Source organism: Lonchura striata, chromosome 1 (genome assembly GCF_046129695.1).
Source record: "Lonchura striata isolate bLonStr1 chromosome 1, bLonStr1.mat, whole genome shotgun sequence".
NCBI classification, from domain to species: domain Eukaryota; kingdom Metazoa; phylum Chordata; class Aves; order Passeriformes; family Estrildidae; genus Lonchura; species Lonchura striata.
Genome location: NC_134603.1, coordinates 100,841,358 through 100,868,162, shown reverse-complemented (window position 1 = coordinate 100,868,162; position 26,805 = coordinate 100,841,358). Strand labels below are relative to the sequence as shown.

The 26,805-nt window shown below is 34.7% G+C and overlaps 1 long non-coding RNA gene across 1 annotated transcript; it reads left to right on the top strand.

Annotated features, from left to right (window-relative positions):
• Positions 1 to 421: 421 nt before the first annotated feature.
• LOC116183303 (uncharacterized) lies at positions 422 to 11,582 on the top strand. Its single transcript, XR_004147903.2, has 4 exons — positions 422 to 462; positions 1,604 to 1,697; positions 11,053 to 11,133; positions 11,501 to 11,582. It is a non-coding gene; the product is annotated as an uncharacterized LOC116183303 (long non-coding RNA).
• Positions 11,583 to 26,805: the final 15,223 nt, after the last annotated feature.

Genomic DNA, 26,805 nt, shown 5'->3' with positions numbered 1-26,805 from the left:
TGGGACTGTGTTTGTGGTTGTAGTGGTGTCCCTCAGGAGCCGTGGCAGTGTGCCACTCTCTGCATGCATACGATTTTATCATCATTAGCAGAATGTCCGTGCTGCCCTGGGACCTGTGGGGCCAGAGTCTGGCCCTGGTCTGGGTGGTGCTGGCCACCCTGGCTGCTGGTGTGACCTCCTCAGTGTGAGATGGGTCTGCACAGTACCAGCAGAGGTGTGGGCTGTGTTGAGGAAAAGTGCAGATATAAACCCAAACAAGCCCAAGGCTGAGCAGAAAGAAATCACTGACTCTCTGCCAGACAACAGGAGGAAGAAACCTTAACCATGGACCTTTTCTGACAAAGACTAAGAGTGTGACGTCCTCTGCTTCCCCCTAGGGCAGTTGTTTTAGGGACACTGAAGTTGCTTGCAGGAGGATCAAGAAGTGCACTGCAAGGGTGATCTTAGTACCAACAATATGAGGTCAGTATTAGCAATTGTTCTTGTATGGTGTTTTTAAAGAGGATATTATTAATGAGGATTTACTGTGGCAACTGGACTGTGAATAACAGTGTTATTGGACCAGTCATACCTGCTGTGGTTTTGTTAATTTACTAATACTTTTAATATGCTTGTTTGGGATTTTCTCACTTGTATATGGTGTTTTCACTTTTTGTCAGCAATAAAATTCAGTATTCTGAAACAAGGAATGGCAGGTACACGTTCCTCTCCCACAACATACAGCAACATACAGTTACATGTGTTTGTTTTGTGGGGAGTTTTTTGTGGGTTTAATTTTTGGTTTTGCGTTTTTTTCCTACTGCAGTTCTATAGTAAATCAGATTTCCAAGCTGTTCGGATCTTTATGTTGTTTCTCTTTGGCTTTGCATTTATGATGTCTTAGAGTATATTAACATTTAGGGTGTGGAAAGATTTTTTGTCTTTTCAGTTTTATACATATTGTCTTAATCTTGAAAATAGAGCTCAGAAAGAGGTTCTAGTAATCTCAGGAAATGAAATTTTATCACAAATTTATTGATCAGTAAGGGTTTTTTAATCAATTTATCATAATTATTTATACAATATCTTTTTATGCATAGACAGAGGGAAGCTGCCTACTGTGTTTAAGCAAGGGAAGAAATAACTCAACAAAAGATGGTATGCAACATTTCATGTGATGATAATGATTTTTACATTAGAATTTATTCAAGGAGGAATGTAAAATTACTTTGAAATTTATTTCCTATAAATTATAAAATCTTTCGAGGTATTGCCTGGATATTACTCTTTTTCTAGTAATTCTGGCCTCAATCTCCTGCAGCAGTCTGATAATCCTCAAAAGAATTTTTTTTCTCAGACTAGAAAATTCCATTCCAGATTATTTTCACTAGAGAACCTCTGCTTAATATTCTTCAAAAATAAACTTTGGTAGAGAATCTGCTACAGGGAAAATTTAATGTAGGAGATCTGTCTATAGATAAGCCTACTTCTGATGAAAAAAATACATGAGGTAAGTAAGAAAAAAAAATTGACGTAAGAATTTTTTGTTTCTATATCAATATATTTCAGTTTATCACTTCTTTTTCAATATTGCCACGTTTTTCTCAAATGACATATTTTTCAGATACTGTTAGAGGTTTCTGATGTGTTTTAAGAACTGCTTCCCTGAGTGCACTCCTGAGCTCATTAGTCTGAACTTTTTTCACTCTTGATTGTAGGTGAGTTCAACTCAGTATTTATAATAACTTGATGTATGTGAGTGCATCATTCCTTCACAAATCCTTATCAGAATTATTCTGGAAGGATTCTTCAGATCTAACCAAAACAATGAGGTTAAGTTTGGGAATGTAAACACTACAGTTCCTATGACAGCAGTTAAATCAAAAAGTAATTCTTACTCCTATATGTTTGCTTATTGGACACCTCTGAAGGTTTCTTAGTGACTGTCTAAAGGTCATTACAAACTTCAGACTTGAAGAAGCCTTGGTATTATAGAAATTCTTCTGTACAAAGTGAAGTGAAATGCTCTCTTTGTACAAGGGTACTTAAGAAAAAACTGAAAGAGGAATCTTCTGACCTAGTTGTTCTCTTAAGTAAAGGTAACTTTTCAGTGGTACTGAAAACATGAGGAAAGACAACAAAATTGTGAGTTTTCATTGCAGTTTTTCTGCATAAGAAGGATCTTATAGGCATGTCTACACTAGATGAATCTCTGTGTTTATGTTGCCATTCATTTTCATGGCATAATCGTTCACATTACACATTTTTAAGTGATCTAAATTTGCCTACAATGATTCTACAATAAAACTATTCTACATGGAACAGGCAATAGCTATTTTTGACTTTAAGCCTTAGCTTTTTCTGACCCATAATGTCAAATTCATTTTTTCTTGTGACTGGCTTAATGGCTTAATGACCTAGAATTTCAACAGGAAATGGGAACCATTCAGATCCTGTGCAGATAAATGGTCTTCTGCTGACCTCTAATGGAGAAGATAAATCTGAAACTAACTTGTAGCCAATTGCATGTCCATAGCTCAACAGAGCAAGGAGACATAGTAATAACACTGTGATAATACTGTCATCCAGTTAAAAGCAACTATGTTGTATGACAGAATGTGAAGAAAAGAAAATTATGCTATAAAATAGTTGTCCAAGAATTTCCTTGTTTTGAAAACTTGATTAAATCTACTTTAGATTGAAAAATCTGTTCCTCCTTTTAAAACTAAGGTATTTTAGACAGAAACAGAGAATTTATGGGCTTGTGTACCTGGATATTGTGCTAGAAAATGCTGCACTTGTGAGCTGTTGCTAGTGTGGTGTTAAAGACAAAATCCTGTAAAGTTAGACTGATAGATTAAGCAAGAGATTCTTCATATGGGGTCTTCAGCATTTGGTGCAAGTGAATACTCTTAATCTTCGTCATTAATTCATCAATGTAAACCACGGTGGGAAAGATAAAGAACATGCATGGAGTACTAATTTTCATTTTAAAGTAATTTTTTCAAGATCACAAAGGCATATAATATTGTAGAGAGGAATCCTGTGGCAGGTCAACTCCATGTCTAGGTATTTTAGAAACACAGAATAGCTGAGGCACCAGAAGGCCCCTCTGCAGATTATCCATTTAAGGGAGTTTACCCTTGCTGGCAGCTAAGCCCACATTCCTTTTCTTACTTATTCACCCCCAACAGGATGGAAGAAATAATTGAAAGGGCAAAAAGGAGAAAATCTGCATGTTGAGATGAAGATAGATGCCCAGTCAGTCTCTGAGTGACGGCTACCTTGAAAAAAGCCTCTTCCACCCCCATAGTTTTATTGCTGTAAGAGATGTTATATTGCATGGAATATCTCTTTGTCTTTTCAAGTCTGCTGTCCTGATGTGTTCCCTTCCAAGCTTTTATTCACCTCCAGTCTACCTGCTGTGAAGGGAGAGGATAGAGTGAGAAACAGAAAAAGCCTCATTACTGTGCAAGCAGTTCTCAGCAACAGCTAAAACACTCGTGTGTTATCAACACTGTGTTGACCCCAGATCCAAACCTAGCACTGTACAGACAGCTATTAAGAAATGTAATTCTGTCCCAATCAGTACACAGCCCTGTGTTCAGAGCAAGGGGGCCCAGGTCTGGACAGCACTGTAAATGTGTCTCACCAGGGCCAAGCAGAGGGGAGGAATCACTTCCATTAACCTGCTGGCAGCAACGCTCCTGCAGTAGCCCAGAATGCTTTTGGCTGCTTTTGCTGCATGGACACACTGCTGGCCCATGATCAGCTTTTTCCCCAGGACCCCAGGTCCTTTTCTGCAAAACTGTTAATTGGTATATGAGCTTTCTTTTTTTTAATTTGGTACAGCTTATCTGCTTTATGCCAACTGCTTTTGGACTAATAACCTGATATAACTCCATCAGCCTCAATTTCTTGTTCAACTTCCAGCAGCTTTTTAATTTGTTGGACAGTTCCAGCAAAATGTTCAGTCCTTTAACTGCTCCAAGAAACAGCCAAAATTTTGCCAAACATCACGTGTACCAGTTGACTTCCCATGTAGCTCTGAACTAACCAGAGTGTGAGTAGCAAGTTCCCTGTGAGAAGAAACCCTTGTCTGAAGGAGTTTCTGTGAAGAGAGCTGCACATCACGCTGCAGAGCAAGGCGGTCCCTAATGATGCAGAAGGAGCTGGCAAGGACACGAATATTTTCTGCTATGAGAATCAGAATAGTAGCCCATTTAAAACCATGCTTGATTAATTACTCTGCTCACAGAACAATTTTTTAAGCTTGTTGCATCTATAAACATTTATTTAACTGAAACTCAATGCTCTGCTTTCACTGTGAAGAGTGTCAATACTTCAATGACTCCAGAAGATGGTGCTCTCTGCATTTATTTTAGAAGTTATGCCTGAAACAACTTCTATCCAATTCAGGCTTTGTTGGTTTGTAAATTATTGAGGATACCTTTGCAACAGGATCTGCTAATGCAGCCCTGCTCCTGAGGTTTTCACATTTACAAATAATATGCATAAAATTTTCCACAAGAGAGGTTAGAAAATGCAAAATTTCTTGATTAATCTTACATTAATATAACCTGATAGGCTAAACCAATCTCAGAACATACATATTAGGTTTTTAAAAGAAAAATAACACTTGATTCAATCATTAACTTAAAAGCTGAGTTTTTAAGAAAAACATTTCTAAATTCCACTGTTGCAATGAATCTTAATGGAAGATTATAGGGTCTTTGCTATAAATATTTTTGTACAGTTATAGAACAGTGTACAAAATATGCATATAACTATATTCTGATGTATTATATGAACTGTAATATTAAATTTAGTATGAGAAATTATGCTTATCAGTTCTGAAGTGCATCCTCAAATTTGTTTCACACTTCATATTGCTGTGCTATGTTTCTGTATTTGCAATTGATTTTCTGCTTCCATACAATTAAAAGCAGTAACATTTTCTAGCTTTTCCTGATGCTTTTCTCATCCTGCTTCCAAGGAAGACACTAATACAGTCTTGAAAAAAATTTTAAATGATGTATACATTTTACATGCATATTACAGTCTGTGAAATAATGCAGGTAACTCACTTTGTGCAGAGCATCAGAACAGATGACAAGCTCAATCTGAGAAATGCATTGGATTGCTGTCTGCCTGTAGTCAGTAATCACAACTATTTCTGATCAGCCTCTCAGGTACATGCATCACATGTTTACTATTTTGTAATACTTTAGTTCCCTGGGGTAACCCAAAAAGTCATTGTATTCCATATGCATCTGTGCCCAAGATTGCTATTGTGTCTTTGAAGACCTGCAGTGCTGCAGGAAATAGAATGGCGAGGTCATGGACCGTATCATGGCCTTTTTAAAGTCTGCTCTGACAGGCAGCTTGAGCTCTTTTGCTGCATGAATTTTGCTTCATCTTTGCCTTAGGCAGAGCTCTCTGGTCACTTGGTTTGGGTCTGTATTTCTTGCTATCAAATCTCAGCACTGCAGGCAGAGGCTTTTCCATTTTGGGTTCTCTTTTGGTTTCTTTTTCATCTCAGAGAGACTGCCTTGGGGCAAACTGAGCAGTTTTGTATCTAGTGGTTATTTGCTGTTATTTCATGACTGTTGCTGTTTTGCTTGTTAGTAAACTGTTGTTTTTTCACTTACATGTGCTTGCATTCATTCCTTATTGGTGGAAAGGGATTGGTTGAATTTATGAAGAGAGAAAATTAATTTCAGAGTGTTGTCATTTAAATTGTCTCAAACTAAGGCATTTGGGCATTTTCATACAGTTAGTGCTGTGGCTTCATGTCTGGGGTTTCTGTGAGAAAGCAGAAAGATGTGGGAGTAGTATTCAGAAAATTTGAGTAAAGAATGCAGGGAGTGGAAAAAAAAGATATGTGTGTATTATAGACTAGAATCAGAGAATAGGTGAAATTGGAAGGTATCTCCCTAAATCGTCTAGTAAGACCCACTGTTCAGAATAAGGTAGACTTTGATGCTGGCTTTTTTAGTTCAGTCAGGTGGCTCGGGTTTCTTCAGATCTCCCTGTGATCTAAAGAAAAACACCTATTCTGGTGTTTTTCAGACATAATCTATTACTTTTTTGAACATCCCACTGGGATATCAGTCATTGCATTTTTACCCATTGTCCTTCTTTTGCCAAGGACAAACTTGTGTATTGCCAAGAAAATGCTAATGCCACCCTCTCTGCAGCTGTATGCCACTGTGCACTGGAACTTGGGCTAGCTCTGATTTTCTCCAGTGGAGTGGTGAGTGTGGGGAACTGCCTCTGCTGGGGTGAAACCAAAACCTTGGAGAAGGTTTTGTTTTTACCCCAGGTCTTGGTGAAACCAGAACCTTGGAGCCATCAATGCTCTAGGTAGTGGGACGGGGTTCCTATGTGGCAGGTCAGGGACCAAACAGAGAAGGCAGAGGAGACGCTCCAGTCACGAGGTTCCAACAACCTTTAAAGAAGTCAGAGAGGTCAGGACACAGAGAGACCCGAGTACCTCTCTGCATGGGGTTTAAAGGCACAGCGAAATGGGAGGTGGATACAACAGGACAGCCAATGTTGTCATACTTGAGGTGCAGTTTGGGGGCAGAAACCAACCAGGATAAGGGGAGGAGAAAGGACTTGGTTGGGGGTTGGTCCAAATGATGAGTGGCGGGGAATGTTCTGGAAGAAGGGGCAGGGTTGCCTGCAGGCAGGGAAGTCTGGAATAAAGGGAGGGGGATACCTTGAGGGACAGATGGAAGGGAGGGCACAACTCTAGAAGAAACCAACTTGGGGAAAAATGGGGGATAATGGAAGAAACCATTCAACAATCAACTTAATAAAACTTAATAAAATAAACAACAACCGTGACAGCCGTACGCTGATGTTAAAGACAGCAGCAAGATCCTCCTTTAGCCTTCCCTTCTTTGGGCTGAACAAAATCCAAAGCTCTAATCAGTAACTTTGTGTCCCATATTGCAATCCCAAATCACCATGATGGCAATTATCTGTTTGGAATGATTGAAGTGTGAACCTCCAGGACTGTTGTGTGATGTTCCACATTTCTCATACTGTTCCATTGCTATTCTTCTGAAATACACAGCTTACACTTAATAGTAGATTAATAAGACCACTTTGCTTATGTTTCTTACTCATCAACTTTCCCCAGGTTTGTTTGTGTTTCACACAGTTCAGGTGCACAACATCAGACTTATGGTCAAGGTTAACCTGACTTCTCATCAGGTAAAATTTGAATTTACATGCCATAAAGTGTATAATAAAAGGCCAGATAAAAAATTCTTCAGAAAAGAATATCACCATGTGTAACAAGAGTTTGAAGAATTAGAAATGGAGTGAGCAGGTTGTAAGTTATGCCTCGTATTTGAGAGGCTGGAGACAAACAATGCTTAAAATTGTAGATCATTTTGGAAATCTAGAAGAAGATTTAAGATGGTTTAAATGAAGTGTGTAATTAATTTTTAAGCATTTTACCTTTAGATGTCTTTCAATGCTGCAAATTCTCATTGAGCTGTGGCAACACGGTCATAATTACTTTTAGAAGTCACCTTTTTGTGAAAAGAATAAATTCCAAAAGAACTCCAAAGTGTGCCATTTCATGATCCAGCAACTTAAAATTACTCAAAGATTTGTGTTATATAATAGGTAGCAAACGTTTTTTTTGGTCCACAAGATTGATTTGCTTTGAAAAATTAACACCTTAGAAACGCTTTATTAAGCTTCTGCGTGGAAGAGCTTTGCAAATCTTAGTCTTATCAGTAGTAATTCAGATTCAGAAGGAGAGGAGTCAGAACATCCCTTCTCTTTATTTTGACAAGAACTAGGAATATTTATTTTATTTTATATAGGACAGAGTTTTCCCAGTTTGGAGGGAAAAGTTGTATCTGTGACTCTTAACTATTCAAACTCAAAAAATAAGTCTTGAGAACTGAAAGAATCATGAATGTAATAAATGTAATAACTGCCATAATCTATCTATTGTCATAATCTATTTAGTCTCTCTTTTCATTACATGAAAGGGAGACTGATAATTCAGTATGAGTCAAAAAAGCCCTATAGCTATTAAGAATAATGAAGAATAAGATTTTGGAGAGTGAAAAAAAAATCAATTAAATGTTTATGTTTTCAATCATAACAATATTTCACTTATCTGAATAATTAAAATTAATAGTCTTGATTTTGAACAGAAAAATAAAACCAACATTACATTGCATTAAAAAGATCAATGACAATTCATGAGTATCATTTAGTCTCCCACATGAACATAAATACCTCAGTTCTTTCAAGATATGTAGGTTTTAACTCTTAGAAAATGGAGAAAGATGTTTATAAAATATCATTATCTGAAACATACAATTAGGAACTATTGAGTTCTGTCTTTAGAAATTTCAATACTGTGAAAGAATTTTCAAAAATATTTCTGCAGTTTGCTTAGAGAAATAAATATTTCAGAAACTATGTCTGGGTTTAGCCAATTTGCCTAGAAAATCTATTTTGTTACATAAAATAACAGTGAAAATAACAATGAGATAAGATTAGGTATCACTTAAATTACCTTCTTAACTCCTTTTTTAATTCAAATTACCTATAGACAGAATAATAGGTCAAATGAATCACAGAGACTATTGCATGCATCTTCCTTTATTTTATTTAACTCTTTAGTGAAGCATACAGAAGTATTTTGGAAAAAAAGCATTAGAAATTATTTAATATGCTGCATTTAAGTCTGATTAAAAGGTTTTTTAATAGCTACCGGGTACCGTGAAAGAGTACCACAGAAATTTCTCATAATGATTTCATGAACAAATATTGACATTTAATTTTCTTTCTCTCATTCATCCAGTCTGCAAGTCTTGGACACCCAATATTGTTAATTTTTTTCATTCTTACTTGAGAGATTAATCTGGTAGTCTGAGCATTAGACAAATGGAGCAAGGTGATGGCTCCCAAAATGACATGTTTACAACGACATGTCAGACTAATACCTAACCATTAAGGTTATATATCCTTTTCCCCTAGAAAAAACATCTTACATGTGATAAGCTAGATTTTTGTTGAACTTTAGTATCTAGGGAAATAAATCCTTCTGCAAACTGGAAAATGGATGCTTTTGTGGTGTGTAGGTTTGTTTGGGGTTTTTTTTGTTTGTTTTGTTTTGTTGTTTTGTTTTGTTTTTTTTTTTGTCTTCTGATGCTATGAATAAGTTCTCATTCCATCTTTATGTAAATTTGCAGGCACTCCAATCTCATATCCTATATCCCAGCTGAGTTTTGAAAATTAGTTCCTTTTTACATGAAGCAGTCTGAAAATCTTTTTTGAAACTAATGTGCATCATTAACTTAGCGGGGAGATGATAGTTTTCAGCAGTTTATTTATTTGACCAACACTGCTCTGAGGATAATCCTTTAAAGCTTCTCTAAGGGTGTGAGATTCTTTTCTGACATTCTGATGACTTTCCCATTCCTTCTCAGTTAATACTGGTTTTTAAACTTCCATCATTAAAATGGAGATAATTAAAGATGAAAAGCTTTGGAATAGACCTTAACATATGCAATTGTTTGTCCTCTGAACTTTACATAAATTTCTTGAAAGATGGTTGTTCAGACAACTTGTTCTATAACACTGTATTTTATGTAGGGTAATAGAATTTAATTCCATATCTTGATGCATGATGAGATTGAGTAATTAATTTCAAACTCTGATCTTATTTTAAAAAAACCAAAACAAAACTAGACATCTACTTCACAGCATTGGTAATTAAGGAAGATTATTTGCTCTACATATGGTAGATGCTACATATAGTTGCATCTTATTTTAAACAGTCATTTTAACCCTTTTTTCAAATTTAGGAATTTCCATCTGCAAACATATTTTCTGTTCCTTTCTCCTTTTCATTATTACATTGAATACCAGAGGTTACAAGACATATGCTGGCAAAAACCTTGCCTGCTACAACCGTACAAGTTAAGAAAGATTATTTGTCAGAATTTTGAGTGTTTCCATACTTAATTTTGTTCTCACAATATAAGTATTTTCATTTAAAATGTACCACCCCATTATCCTTGAGAGAATCTCATAACATAGAAGTGTTTCTTGTATTTGAAATGCACTTCACCTATTTCTTCCCAAACCACCCAGATTTATTCTATAGTAGTTTTATAGTAATTAATTTTGTTAAGCTGCCTTGTTGATATGCCTTGTGTCCTTTTCTCTTTCTCCTGTAAATATTTGTCTTCTTCTGGGCTTACACCTTATTGGTTCTAAAGCTTAACTGATAACATGTGTGAGAGAGTCTCATAGGTTTACAAAGTAATTTTTGGAAATTTTCATGGTTTCCAATTTATCAGTGAAAATTTACTTTATGTACAGTCTATACACCATTATTTTAATACCTTTTAATACTTGGTTTATGTTCTGTTTCCTTTATTCCTTTCAGTTTTGTCAGTCATCTGTTCTGAATGTGATTTAGATTCAGGCACAGATAAGAGACTGATGTAATAGAGGACACGTCTAAATATATTTCCTTTAACGAATGGATGTAGCTTATTAGTCCAGAGACAAGCTCTTTATCACAATTTCCCAAAACAAAATATTTGATTTTAGAAGATTTTTAAGTAGAAAGCTGTTCATTGCAAGGCTATTGGTCATGCCCTTTTGTTCCAGCCTTTGCAGAGATCTTTCTAGTCCTGTACTGTCCCATCAGGAGTCATAATTCACATTGTCAAGAGTCTGCACCCTTTTCTTTCTCTCTCTGAGACACTTGTTTATCACATACCATGAAAGGATCTCTCCTGAAATTTACATATTTTTAAAGTAGAGATAAACTCGAGTCCATAATTTCCTTTGGAATGACTTCTCCTGCTGATTCTTTCCTATTAAGAAGTTTTAAGGGACTTAGAGTAATTCTGTAGAACTAGTTTTTGAGCAGTACAAGTACTAATGACCAGCTACCTCTTCAGATGATCTCCTTTCAGCTGACTGTTCATTTCTGGTGTAAATACATTTTGTGAATCTTTAGAAGGCAAATCCATGCATCTAATCTCTTTTCCTTCTGTTTATTTATTTTCTTCAAAGAAGTTTCCACATGAGGAAAAAGAGAAAGGCTGGAATCAGTAATTCACTGAGAAGACACCACCAATCCTTTATCCAGGCAAGGTAAAACTTTATCTGATCATCAGGGGAAGAAGTCCTTCAACTGTGCTGATAATGTTAATTTTTAGTCATGTAATTAGTCTTTTTCAAAACTAAAATAAAAGGAAAAACAAAAGACATACTGAGTGTTTCATATTTTCGTTTCAGACAACTTAATTTACTCCTGTTTCCTTTGGATTTCCTCTTGCTGCTTAGGAGTTTTAAAATGTTTTGTCACCCTATGCATCTTTCAAGGAACATAAATGGATAATAATATAACTTTATCTTGTAGGGTTATGTGAAAGTAGATGTATTGTAAATGAAGAACTCTCAAGGTATACTAACAACATTATGCAAATATTTAAAAGTTATTTTATATTTTTGTGTTCAGTGAAATACTTCAAATAAGACTTAGAGATGGACAATGATTGTGAAAGATATAAAAAAACTGAACAAGATGGAACAAGACAGAAGCCTTTAAAAAAAAAACAAATGCAAACCATCACATATCAGGTAATGAATGCTACAGGAAAATGTACATGCAGTAGGAAAAAATTAGCATTTCCGAACTTTTTAGTGCTTGACTTAGAAACTTTCCATCCAATATTTTTTTTAATATAATATGTTTTAACAGTTAGTGTACTTCTACATTGTGAACTTTTAATGTATATTTGAAGCAATTTTGATTCTGTAAATGCCAATCTGGCTTCTGATTCCAGCATAACTTTTGCCATTATTACAGTTTTGGTCTTCAGTACAAATGAGTTACAAGCCAATTACTTTGAAAAAGGAAGAAACATTATGGAGCAAGATATCATATATAAATTTACAAAGGAGATTTTAGAAAAAGGTATTAATATTTTAAACCAGTAAGCGTAGATAAACTGGCTAGAACTGATTGATTTCTACATAGGATAAATAGCTAAAAGCTACAATAAAGAATGCAGCTCTTTGACCCAATATGTACTCATGCATTTGGGAAGAGTCAGCAAATTGTGAATCCCAAAACTGCCATTGTCATTGGAAGTCAATTAGATACTGATAAGATTATTTAAAAATATGAATTTTTTACTTATGTGTCTCTTATGCAATATCAACCTCTTTTACTTAGGAGGGTATGTTTTCTTATGAATTTATACCATAATGATAGACAGGTGAAAAAGATGTTAAGAACAGCTGGTCCATTTCCAGAAAGATATAGGGTAACCATGTGTAGTAAAGAGTACTGTGGAGTTCAGTATATTCACAAGTGATATGAAATTAAAAGCTGTAATGGAATCTTATAGAAAGGTATCATGATACCAAGTGACTGGCTATACCAAAAAATAGGTGGAATTCAGTTTTGCTGACTACACTTCAAAGTAGATGGGTAAAAAATTCCTAATGTTCAACATGTCGATTGCTGCTATTACTTAGGAAAGAAATGTGGAAACCACTGTGAAAACACTGTAGTCCAAACACTGTTTCTTGTTAACAACAATGAAAAACACAAGCAATATTATGGATACTGAGGGAAAAGTTGGGTAACAGACAAAAATCATATTCTGACTGTGTTACATCAAAAATGAATTGCCCATTCCCTTCACATCTTATAAACAGACTGCCATTCTGAGTAGGAGCTAGGTGAGTTCTTTGACAAAGCATCGGCATCGGTTGGGGAAAGAAAAAAAAATTTCAGAAGAGCAGCTAAAAGAAGAGCTTGTGTGTGAGAATGCTTGGGTTTGGCTGCCAAAAATTCAGAGAATCTCTGAAGTTAGGAATGAAAAGGAGCTAACAGCTAACTGGGAATCAGGCTCCCAAGCATTTAATGTTCCAGATATGATGTCAGCTTATGGCTACAGCTGATGCTTCTTCTTTGAATGACAGCAGCTGATTTTCAAGGGAGGGAAAGAGGGAATATTTTGTCAGTCAGGATTGTCTTTGAAGTGAATATTTCTCTGAGCCTTGCTCAGAAGTTAAATACCTACATAAACACACTACTACATGTGCTATACAAATTCCACTATGTAGTTATTGCTTCCAGTGCCATTTCAATACAGTTTCTATACCACTAATAATTCTTACATAACATTTCTCAGACACATAAAATACAGATACATAAGCTTCCAGGCAGCCTATAGATGCATCAGTATCAAACAACAGTCAAATAACTGTTTTCTTATTTTATATTTTCCCTATTTTATTGTCATGTCAGATCTTTTAGGGTCCACCTCTGAACTAACAATTCAGGAGTCTAGTTCAATTTCCAAGTATATGATATATGTCATACAAGTAGGAACTATGCTTCATGAAAACAGAAAATAATATTTCTAGTTTACATAAATAAAAGTGAAGTAAATCTGCAGGTATCTCTGAGTGTACGGTGCCAGTTCTGGAAGTGTAATTTAACTAAAATTAGAGGAAACCTATTTAAAATTTGCTCTGGTCTTATTTTTAGTGATAAGACTGTAGCAATTAAAATCAGCATATTCCTATGGGTTCTAATTATATACAGGATACTTTGTCCTAAAGGTTCATATCTTGAAGAATCAGATAGAATGAGCAAATCTTATGACTCCCTTGGAATAGAGAAGGCAAAAAAAAAAAAAAAAAAAATTTAATGACTACATAGAGAATTAATACTGCTGAAATTTATATATGACTGTTATTGGATAGGTGCAGCATAAGATTTTGTGAATGACCTGAGTTGTCTTTCTTTTAAGGCCTTGTATATTTTGGGATTACTCTTGTTACCTCTCCTCATATATTGAACTAACCAGCCAGAGGCATTTCAGGGATATATGGTATGGCTTCATTATTATTACAGGGAAAGAATGTAATGATTCTTAGAAATTGCAGAGAGAATGTGTACAGAATTCATTTAAGTTAAAAAGGTCTAGTTTGGGACAACTCCTGTGGCAGAGGAAATTCATAGGCAGTTCTGGCTGAAGGGTATTTTTTGGAAGGAAAAGTGGGCAGAGGGTGCTCAGAACTTCTTGATACCTCCCTATGTACATGTGGGACCACCTGCCTTGGGTTTACATTCACAATTCATAGGAAGATATTTCAAGAAGCTTTGCTCTCTTTTCTGTTTCTCTGATGACAAAGCAGAACTATTTGGCAATTTTTCAATAAAAAGCTGAAAATGTGGAGAATCTGTAGCTCAATTCTTACATGACAACCAAGCATCACTTAATGTAAGCATATCCACGAATAACAGTGGCAATCTTCTCTTTATTGCTTTCCTAAAATATAAAGCTTTGTTCCACATCCCCAGTATATATCACCATTATTACATCTTTCAATATATTAACTGTTCTTTTTAAAAGGTCTAAAAATTGTGTAAATAGAATCCACATTAATCCCATCTGCTCAATGAGAAAGAAAGGCAAGAAATTACCTATCTTGAGATCTTCATTCCATTTTCCATGATACATTTAATGTGATTGCCATGACTTTGAAGAAAATGTCTTTGTGGAAGGACAGGCTTTTTTCATAAACTGCTATTGCCTTATTTGCTGTGTTAGGGATGAGGAATATCATTTGACCTAGGATAAGGCATGGAGTATCATATGATCTTTAGGTACAAATCTGTTTTTGCACACAAATATACATTGGGACAAATGGAATGACTGAGACTCAGGTGCTTAAAATAATATTCAAGAATTAGGAGAAAGAAAAATAGTTAAGTCAACAGATTGCACTAAAATGCACATTATATTGGTTAACTTCATAGATATTTGAAAAAAAAATCCCAAATTTTGGATGTTCTCTGGAGGATATTTAACAGAGATATTTAACTCAATGAGATAATTCAGTTTACTCTGTATTAGTAAGCATTGATTTTCACTGAAGTCTCTAGCCTTCTGTTGGACATTTACTCAGGATACCCTTGCTGAATGTTAAGATTCTGAAGTAAAGCTAATTAGTCTAATGAGTGCTGCAAAGGCCTGACACAAACCTGCATAAAAGTCTTGTAAGTGTGGCTGGCGTTCTATTTGTTTATTTAATTCTCCCAGGGCATTGTCTGTTATTTTTTTTTAAAGGGGCACAACCTCTGGACTTCCTGCTGCCCTGACCCAACTGCTGCCTTCTAGCTCAGCCTGAAAACTCAAGAGAGGGTACAAGTTGGAATTAATGAGCTGTTTTCAGGAAAAGCAAATGCTCCAGGGAAGGTAAGTGACTTGGTAAGCAACGACACCATAGCATAAGTACAAGCTGATGATGCCTTGAAATGGAAATAGAATGCAAACTTTCCAGAAAATGTTAAAATGATAATATAACAGCAAACCTTTATTTGAAAGCCTTTGGGTGCACAATATGGCAAACCCCACACCCCAAATCAGATTAGTACAATTTTATAAGACTGGGCAATTAGAATATCTAGCCAATATTGTCCAATAAGAGGAGCAGTTGGTGAAATAATTTCCCCCCGTGGGTTCTGACCTATTGGAGCTGTCCACCCAATCTCTTACCTTACCTTTATTGTATCTACGATTACATGGTACAAAATATAAACTCCTTGGTGAACTAACAGACAAGATTAAACTAAATTTCAGAAAAGCATCAATATGTCTGTTCACTGCAGGAAAAAGCTGGAAAAGCACTAGAAGTTATACGTAGGCACTTAACAGTGTATAAAGCTACAAATACATGAAGAACACATAAGAAGCTAAAACCTTAAGGCACTACTGAGACACTTGCAAAAAAGTGTAGAGTGGAGCAATTTTATCATGGTTGGATCTAAAATGGAAGACATTTAGGACACACTGAGATTACATTTTAAATACTGTTATTTTGCAATTGATGAAGATATGTAATTGTACTTACTTTGAGGCATATTAACTTGGATGGATTTTGGTGTCAAAGTCTTTAATTAAACTTATTTCCTGAGGTCCTGAGAGTAGCTCAAAACCAAGAATTCTTTAGCTTCATCATAAGCAGAACCTTCTCAATTATCCTTCAAACAATTGAGAACAAATTCATTTGAAGTTGAAGTGTAATTCTAAACCAATGTTGATTCTGTAAATTTCTGAATGTTTTTAAAATAAACCAAAGGTTAAAGCACACTTTATTGTAAATCTGTGATTTTGTTTCAGATAAAAATTTTCTCTTCAGTGAATGATACTAGATTTGAGGTTTAGTTTCAGCCTGTGCTAGAATAGTTGTAATGGCATAAATAAAATTTATTAAGGAGGTACTTAGGAACTACCTACTGGTCTGTACTCACCTGTCTTAGGGGGAAGCAAAATTACATTTCAGGAAAATATGTGTATAACCTTGTACAGAAAAAATGCTGAAGGTGTTTTTGCTTGTGTATAAAGAAATGGATTTACATGGTCTGAAGTAGTATATTTGAAATTAAAGCTAATTTCTAGAAATGTAGTACAAAAATGGAACCCCATATATCAAGACTGTTTCTGTAATAAATGTATGTTAGCAAAAGTTATGCAAGCAAGAAACTAAGGGCTATTTTCTTCATTTGCAATATAAAAAAAAACCCCTAATACAGGTTTTGATATAAAAGCTGCCAGCTAGTTAACTCTTTCAAAATTCTTTGGTAACAGCATAAATCTACAAAATAATAACTGACAACTGTGCCTTTTTTTCTCAGATTATTGCATATATACCTTTCATGGGTCAATACATGAGTGTGTTTTTTGAAAGTGCTCGTAGCAATGTCATTTGATCAAACATTCATAGTTCCTTTTGTGAGGTGTTGCCTATTATAAGAATCTATGTTAATGCATTCCACTGACTGATGGAGTCTGATAAAATATGACTTTCAGTATAGGCTCAGTTGTTTTGGTTTTTAGATTTTTTTTTTCTTCTAGATATATGTTTACTTCATGTAATTAAAAAAATCAGAGGTAAAGATTACAGACATAATTTTGTATGAGTGGATGAAAGAATACCTTTAACCTAAAGTCAGTCTAGGAAAATGATCTGCTTGACACTTAGTTAATAGGGCTAATCAAACAGTGCAGGAAAGGTAATATTTGTTCAAATGCAAATGACATTTGCCTCTCGAAATTTTTATCAGTCAATGTGGTCATAAGGATGTATTCTTGATCTCCAGATTCCTTGCTGGATAACTATCATCTATAATTGTGCTGATATTCAATGACAATTTGGAGTTATATGGAAATTTTGCAAGTGCCAAAGGCTTTCTGGGAGACAATAAATGTATGGAAAAAAGTAGCCTTGGAAAACTAAGATTTTTAAGGAACCTTGTAAGGTGGAGAATAAATTAAGAAAATAGCAGAATATTCGAAGATTGAAATGACAAAATTGGAAAGTATAATCCAAAGCAAAAATGGCCAGATCTTCAGGTATTTTGTAGATCTCTGAATTTGTGTATATTCTGTGAAGATCTCTCTTCTTAGTGGGTAAAAACCAGTAAATTATATTTGTGTGAAATAAAATATAACAGTTTATTTGCTGATGTATTCGATGGGAAATTAATCTCCAGTTTCTTCCCTATTCTGTCATTATTAGTGATTGTCATTTTCCTATGGAGGAAGAAAGAAATTCCTTCTAAATCTTCCAACTGGGTAGTATATATATTTCACTAATAGATGTAATAATTTATTTATTTCTACATCTATTATAAATTCTTAAGTGTATCTTCTTTGAGAGGGTGCACACCTGTCAAAGAAAAATATATAAATTCCAAATTGTTACTATATTGGAACACATATTCCCCTGCTGCTTTTGCAAGAGCATAAAATAAAGCCCATCCCTGCTATCACTGTAGTAACACAAAGGAATAAATGTAATAGAAGTTTCAGTACTCTACCTACGTTTGACTCTTTGTTCCTTGATGTTCCCTGATCTACTTTTCCCCCAGCCTTCCTTATTTGATATTAAATTGATATCTAACTTCAGCCATTGTTTTGCTTATTCACATTCAACGTACTATGCAAAGCCCATTCTTTTGTTTGTTATTGGTTCAGTAAGAAAAATGGTTGCAGTAGAACTGCCACAGAGATTTCATTGAATAAGGATACTCCAATCCCTAAAAGTTGTAAAAATTCCAAACCCAGAAACTCACATAGACTGCTACCTTAATTCTGCAGAGACCGACATATTATTGGGTTCTTCAAATTATTTATGTAACAGAAGGAAGCTGTAAACTGATCAAAGTGATCACTGTCTTGGGCATCTTTCCTATTTCCAAATTCACCACATCTTTCTGTTCATGGTGGGGCTTGTGTGCTGCCAGCTGAAAACATGAAGGTTTGAAAGATACAGAAACAAACCTGAGACCTGGAGAGTTCATGCATGAGCAATGCATGTAAACCTACAACAGTATTCCTTATTGCTGCATCTGGAAGAACAAGAGTTACTTCAGTAACATGAATTTTTTTTTATCCTATCATTAGCAACAATTCCTTCTAATGATAGCAGTCTGCAGATTGTTTTCTTTTTTAAGATTTTTATGTATTTCTGTGCTTTTAAGATATTCCACAAAAGTAGACTTGGCAAAGTTCTCACTATTTCTTTCCCAAACCCCAATTTGGTATTGCAAACTTACCTCAGTTTGATTTACTAGTGTGATTTATTTATTGGTTTTGTGTCCATGGCATCTATAACTTACAGTCATTCTGAAGGCTGGCAGATCTCATGGCAATATTACATTTAAGTCGGTTTGAATTAATTCATTAGTTAAAGAATCTATCGTAATTTGATTTCTTTTCAATAGTTGTCAGTGATAGTGTCTGCTGCCAGCTAATCTTCATTATTTAAAACAACAATAAAAACAAAAGCTAATGGCTAGTTGAGTAGAATTGTATTGCTTAAGGCTTGCAGCTGATCTTACAGCTAATAATATGAGTGTGTTGCAATTAGTTCTGATAGATGTTCAGATTGCATTTCTCTGATAAGGGAGGAAAAAAAAGAAATAGAAATTTGACTTCATGAGCTATTACTTATTATTGAGGCAATGACAATGGTTCCTTTAAATTAAATAGTCAGATTCTGCATTGGGATTTATATAATAAGATCTTTGATTATATATGGACAAATCAAACATGCTGAAACCTCAAGACTGTAATGTCAGGAACAAATCCCAAGACAGCTAGAAAAAGTATGGTTTTGATTTAGCAAAATAAACTATTCAAATCCCAAAGCTATGTCTTTGAATATTTTTGGTGTTTAAGATTCTCATTAGCCTTACATTTTCCTTTGCCAACTAGTATTTTTCTTTGTTTCAGAAAACCCTGTTCTTCTTCTCTTCCCTTTGTGACATTGTTTTCTCCAATCAAAGAGTTCAGATGTTTAATTATTAAAAGACATTTTCTCCAGACAGATATGGAATTGCAAGTTTTCTGCAATAATATACATGCAGGGCTGACTTCTGCTCATGATAAATTAGTGTAATTTTGAAATGCCTTAATAAGAATAAATTATATTCAAATAGGAAGAAGTAGAATTTTTAGAGTATTACTCTCTTTCCCACTGCCTATTAACCCCAAAACAAAGTAAAAAGCTTGAATAACTTTACTGGGAGAGATGTTTGTTTATCCAACCACAATTTTTGTGCAGCACAAATATTGCATTTTAGTTGTTTGTACAATTACACGGTATCTGCTAGCATTATCTTGGATGCAGACATCCTTATCCACAGCTTACTTTTTCTAATGCAAATCCTGGCAACTGAACTGTCTCATCTGAATTTTCTTTGACTATACAAACTGTTGTAACACAAAATAAACCAAAATAATGCCGGTGAACCAAGATATTTTATATGAAATAATACTCAAGTCTAGCTGTAAGCTGAAGAAAATTCAATTCAAATTTTATCACCATTTATATAACAAATAGATTACGCTTTTAAGACATTCATGCTGTACCATCTATTTTTGTCTACATGGTGTGCAGATGGCACAAAGGTTTCAGATATTCAATAAACCAGCTTCTGCACACTCTCTGTTAAAACCTTCCCAAATTTAACAACTGAGGATTCATTTTGCTTAATCAGACTCTTAAGGTAAATGCTAGGACTTATTTTTCTAGTAATCTACATTTTATGTTTATTGCTATTGGTCCATTCTGAATTCAGAAATTATTCTGAAGTTAATTCTAAAATTCACTTCATTTTTAGAGATAGGTTCATAATCATATAGTTTAGCTTACATGAAAATTAAAAATTGAATTATGTGTTTTAGCTAATATTTCCAGAATTTGCTGCCTTAGTTATTTCATCCACATTTAAAGACTCCATGGTTTTTTTTCCTAACACAGAGGAAAGGACCACTTGATTTTACGTTTCGGTTCAAACATAATCTAATATAATATAAACAAACAAACAAATTTCATGATACTGGCTATTGTGAGCCACCCCCCTTTTACTGAGGTGTGGAACAAGGCAAACAGTTACCAAGGGAAACTCTTATCTTACAATATCTCATGTATCTTTCAAGGACAGACAGGTTTGAGTAAAGTTTTCTTCATTTAAAGTTGATGCAATGTACAATTAGAATGGTCTGAAGATTAATTAAACTCTGTAAGCAGCATCAGTCTGCTCATAGCAGGATGAGTGCTTTTAATTCACCATAATAAGAGAAATCCCTAGATATGTTATCTTTTCATATTACTGCAAATCTGGATCTTATAACAGTTTTTCCAATGTTTCATTTCCCCCTAGATTGCCATTTATATTATAAAACATATATGTGTTTTGATATGCATCCATGTGCATGCCTCCCTGTCCTCAAAATATCCATATATTAATTTTCATGACAATATTCTCCTTGTATAAAATAGCTACTAGATAGTGTGAGATTGGCATGGTTTAGATCTGGGAAATATGTCTATTTACCACAAGAAAAACAAATATGTGAAAGAGTAGTCACAGGTAATAAGTTTCCATGAGCAATTTCCAGTAACTGATTATTAAAAAATATTGTTTACCCATGGTGTTTGCTTCCAGCATATGACCAACAGCCCGAGTAGATGCAGGTATGTAATGATAAAAATACTCCACCTGAATAGACATTCCTTTTCTTTTTGCAGTAACAGACCACATGGCTTGCCATACAAGATTGACTCAGACAGCAATAGCTGCAGTAGATCTTCATGCATTAGATACACATTTTGACACTGTGTTAACTTGGTATTTGAAATTTTGCTATGATATTCAGAAACTTATCATAAAGTAAATCAAGTGTATCATTGGACAGGTCTCTTTTGACCTCATTTTTCTTCTCTTCATTCCAGCTAATTTTACCCTATTTGTTCTCCACCACTGTGGTTTTGGTTTCTTCTTGTATCCCAGGACTGAAAAATCAGATGCCAAACTTGACAGGGGAAAGATACTAATAAAACATATTATTACATTGGATTTCAAAAAGGAAGTGAAAATGTGAAGAATGATTCCATAAAATTTATTTTTCTTGCACTAATAATGTCAAGTGTGTGGGATAAACACAGCTTCCAAACTTTATTTGAAAGGAGAAAATTAATGACCATAGTATGACAAGAGAATACATTATGTTACTGGTCTGAATTTTTTTTCCAATTACAGAATGCTTACGTTTTGGAAGAATAAAAAAATAAGTGTGCTTGTCTTGGCACATAGGGAACATAAGGTAAAAAATCTGGCAAATGATAACAGAAAACTTGTGAAGACTACATTTTATCTCTGTGTGCAACTTCATCAATGATCATTTTTCTGGAGGACAGTTGGACTCAATGGCAGGAGGGCAACTTGTGAATATTTCCCTTTCCCTCCCCCTTTCAAAACAAGGGATTAATTCTGGAATTTTAAATTTGGGCTTGCTACAATTGATACATTTTAGTATACTAATATGTGTTAGATTTAGAGAGCTCAGTATCGATCTTGATCTTTACAGATATATCTGCATTTCAGGTCCTTGAAAATTCCTAACTGGCCACTTACTTTAGTAGTACCAGTTGCTGCCTTTTTCCCAACCTGCAAATTAAACTCAAGATAATTTTAATAAGGAGGTAATATAAAAGAGGATCTTTAATTAAGGTCTTCAGGGGCAGTTATGGAAAGATGTCCATAAAAGCCCACACCCCTCCCTACAGGGATGGGTACAAATTTATAAGTTTTAAGAAATTAGCACAATTCACAAAAAAGCACCAATTAGGAGGACAAGTGGTAATGCAATTCCTCCCCAGGTCAAGATCCTTCTCTGGAGCTACCCTTGGCACTAGCTGTACTTTGTCCATGAAAATGTGTCTCAAAGAGTTGTTCTTGGCTTTGGTTCCCAGGAAGAACCAGAATAGCACTGGGGCCTTTTGTCCCCTGGGGCTTGGAGCTCTGGAAAAACACTGGGAAAACTAGCCACTAATACAATTCAAAAGGCTACAGAGCTACAATATAAGTGCAAAGAATACAGATAATTAATAAAAGGAAAAAAAAGGCAAAACCCAAACCAGCATCACAATCATTGCCTATCTGTAAAGACTGGTAATGCTCCTTAGTTCAGGCTGGTAACATACTGTTAGTTAGAGCCATCTTTATAATTTAATTCTATTTTTTCTGCTAAAATAGCTTTTCCTCTGTCATAGCCAATGTGAGAGTATATTAGCCACTTTAAGCTGTAGCAGTTCCAGTGTATGATTATGTTCTTCAAAATAATCCTGATAATGTCAGTGTTTATAATTTAAGTTGGTTTTGTTTGTTTCTTTGTTTTTCTTTCTTGCATGTAATATTCTAAAACTGTAGCTTGGAGTTCTATGTATGACAGAAACAAAACTTCTACTCAGTTTAATATTCTCTCTTTTTTGTGTGATTTCAAATCCTCCATAAGTAATCAATAGCTTTATCACAACACATTTCCTTAAGTCTCTCAAAGATAAGAACAAAGTAAAGTTTTGGGAAGTTTTGCTTTGGTGATCTGAGAGGAGATAATCTTGATGTATTTAAAATACTAAATAAACTGTTACTTATGTTCAATATTGGTCCATTGCTTCTAAGAGTTTTGGGTTTTTTTGTTTTTTTTTTTTTTTTTTGTGTAGCACTTTATGTATTGCTTCACGTACTCATGGTTCTGTAAGACACTAATTATTTGAAATATACATCTAGCTGTAAATCTCTTGCTGTGTTTGGTGTGGGGAGAAAAGCCAATGAAAAGCATACTGTCTCAATGGACTAGCAGTTTGACTATTAAATCTTTTGACTCACATAATTGTACTGCTATGAAGAGACTCCATTATCTCAAATTTCCATGGAGATATTGACCTGATTGTCATCTTGAACAGCAATTGCAACTCCTAAAATGCAGTAACAAAATTTTAGTAGTATGCTGTTTAAATGAGGAAAGAGGAAATCAAGCTTTCATGACAGAGAAGATTAAAACATCCTACTATGCAGCTAAAATTGTATATGTATAACCTGATATAAATGCCTAATATAGAACAGAAATGATTACTAGTATAAGTGTTTGAAGTTTTGAGATCTCCTCTGACCTACATGTAGCTCAATCAAGTATTGTGTATAGAGCAATTATCATGTCAGAGTCATTAAATCTTCAAATTAGGGCTTTTACTTCTTTGAACAGAAGAATGAAATCTTTCAACTGGTGAATTCATACAGTGACAGTTACCTCCACAAATCTTTCTTTAGAGAGTATCTTTTATTTGAGGAAAGCAAAGCTTATAAATTTTATGGATGTCCTGGGGTGACTTTATGATACTGGTATCCCTCCCAAATCTGTCCCAAACCAGGACAATGGATTTGTGGTGGTCTTACTGTGGTCTTCCAGGACCTGAAGAAAGCCTGCAAGAAAGATGGAGAGAGATTATTTTACAAGGGCATGTAGTGAGAGGACAGTGACAAAGGGGAATGGCTTCACACTAAAAGGGAGTAGAATTAGATTAGATATTGGGATACAATTCTTTACTGTGAGGGTGGTGATGCACTGGAACAGTTTGTCCAGAGAAACTGTGGATGCCCCATACTTGGGAGTGTTTAAGGATAGGTTGGATGGGGTCCCTTTCAATCCCAGCCATTCTAGCATTTTATGATTCTATGAAAGGAAATTAAGACATACCAAAACAATGATTGAATCAGAAGAAAAATGTGAGGAACAGTTGAAGATAGGTAGTATTGAACATATTACACTAAGAAAAGCTGATTAAGGATATTTTACATGAACAATTGGTGAACTGAGGTTCCAGAAGTAGAATGTGGACAACATTATGATGAGATTTTTTTAAAAGACTGTATGACAAGATCTTCACACTGATTTAAACAGTATGTGAATTTCCTCTCTACATTTCATCCTCTGAGACTTCATCTCTTGTGGAAGATCAACACCATCCCACCAGTAATAACAGCTGTTTTCTTATAGTCTGCATGTTGAATTTATGTCATTTCCCCCACCACTTTCTTCAAGTTTCATAGCCTTTGGAATGCCAGTTTTGCTGAATAAGAAAAAATAATTGCTTTAATATCTGACAGTTTCACTTTAGGCAAATGCAGCAGAATTTGAATAGGAGAAAACCAATGGTGTTATCTATAACAAAAAGCTTTTCTGAAATCACTAATCCCCTTATGAAAGTTACTATATTCTTGAATCTTCAATTTTGGTATGCTTGTTAAGTCTATGATTATGGGAATATATCCATGAAAAATTCACTTAAGAATTATCTAGGGATGAAATATATCTACTGCATTAAATAGTCTGCATCATACTGAAATAATTACAGGACTACCTAATGCTCTCATTTTAGCTGAACTTTTTTTCCTATCTGATTATAACTTACACAGAAATTTGACCAGTTTGCAGAGACTATGTATTATACTACATTAAATGAAATTATGTAATTAATCTTAAATTTTACATAGCTTATCCCTACTGTCAGCTTTCCTTGTATTTCCATTCTTCACAGTGTTCTGATCACCAGTCAGCAAATTTGATCAACAAATGCAAATGGAATTCAGAACCACAATGCTTAAGAAAACCTGAAACAGTATGTCTATCCAGAGGAAAAATCTACTTGTACTGTGTGTCTATGGAATCCTGTCATTAATTTAGGCATGCAGCATTTCCCAGAGAAGTTGATTTGTGCACTTGACTAGTTTATACATCAAATACTGCATTTTTAAAAGGTTTCACATAAAACATTTTTTTTTAATTTTCAGCTTGCAAAAAGCATTGTTTCTATTATTATTATTATTATTATTATTATTATGAGAGTAGCCCACATTTCATAATTGTCTATCTCCCCTTCCAAAAAGCAAAACAAAGCAAACAAAAATCCCCAAACAAAGAAAAAAAATATTTGAAATAAGCCCTCCTACTTTCAAAAACTCCCCTTCTAAACTAGAAAGAAGACACTGAACATGGTATACAGTGATAATGAAAGTGAAAAGATGAGGTGTTGCATCTGAATTAAAAGATGCAGGCTTCACTTTTTTTTTTTTTTGAAGATAGACTAGGTTAGGGTGGCTCTTTGTGCTGTGTTCTGAATTTTTAGCCTAATTCTCATGAGAACTCTTATTTTTCCCAGATGACAGAAAATGTTTGCCCTTACCTCCTGGTTTTCAATGGAGCAAAGAAACTGCAGGATAGGGAGCAAGGATCTTTCAAACAGTCAAGATTCAAAGCATGTAGTGCTTTGAAAATCAACACAGCAACCTTGAACATGGGATCTTTGTGTGAGAAGCTAGTGCAAACAGTTCAGTAGGGAGCAGAAAATGATAGATAATGATTTCTAAGCCAGATATACCCTACATTCCTTTATATAACATGATATTTGGGTTACCTGCACAAAAAATGCTCTCAAACAAATGGATAGGAAGCACAAGAAAAGCACAGAAACAGGAGAGTTGTCATGAGGAAAAGGAGGAAATTTACCAGTAAACAAGATGAAGAGTTGGGATGAGGCTCCTTTACCTACACATGTGTAATATGTAATACTGCTACTTGATCAGAGAGGTAAAATAATAAAAGACAAACATTTAAAATAGCATATTGAAAGTACAAGAAAACAGCCTTTCCTTCACCTTGCTTTCTGTGCAGTCAGAATACCAACACTGTGATCATTATTGCACAATGCAATAAGACAGGGAGTTACCATGCAAACCACATATCAATTTAGAGGTCTTTTCCACTGTGTTTTTTGAATGTTTTATATAGAAATGTGATCATTTACATGAGCAGCTGCTGCATGCCTATATGTGTGATAAAATTCTCAGCTTTGTGCATAGCAAGCAAATACAAAAACCATATCATTGCATCTGGCACTATGTTTTAACCCTGCTACCCCAAAATTGAATCCATAAGGAATGTCTGTGTTTCCTACTGCCAATTCATATTCCTCCCATTGATCAAATAAGAACAATTCAGTAAAACAGTGGGAGGAAGAAGTTCTAATTTCTTCTTTACAGAACTGATTGCTCACCTGCACTACTATTCTTTTTATTCTTGAAAGCAACATTTTTTTACTAAAAAAATTTGAAATTATTTAGCATCAATGTCTTTCTATGATTCTCAAAAATCAAATGTGTTAATCTCTGAAAGTAGATTCTTATGTACTTTATTAGCTGGGCTTCAACAGAATTTATTAGAGATGAATTTTCATTTTCATCATTGGTAGTGTATCTATGGCAAACAAAATAGAGAAAAATACTCAAAATTAGCCTCTGTATCTGACAGAAAAAATGGCAATTAGAAACCATAAATTTTCTAGTGTTTTCAAAATGCCAGTATTTTGCACATATTGCTAATTCTTTACAAT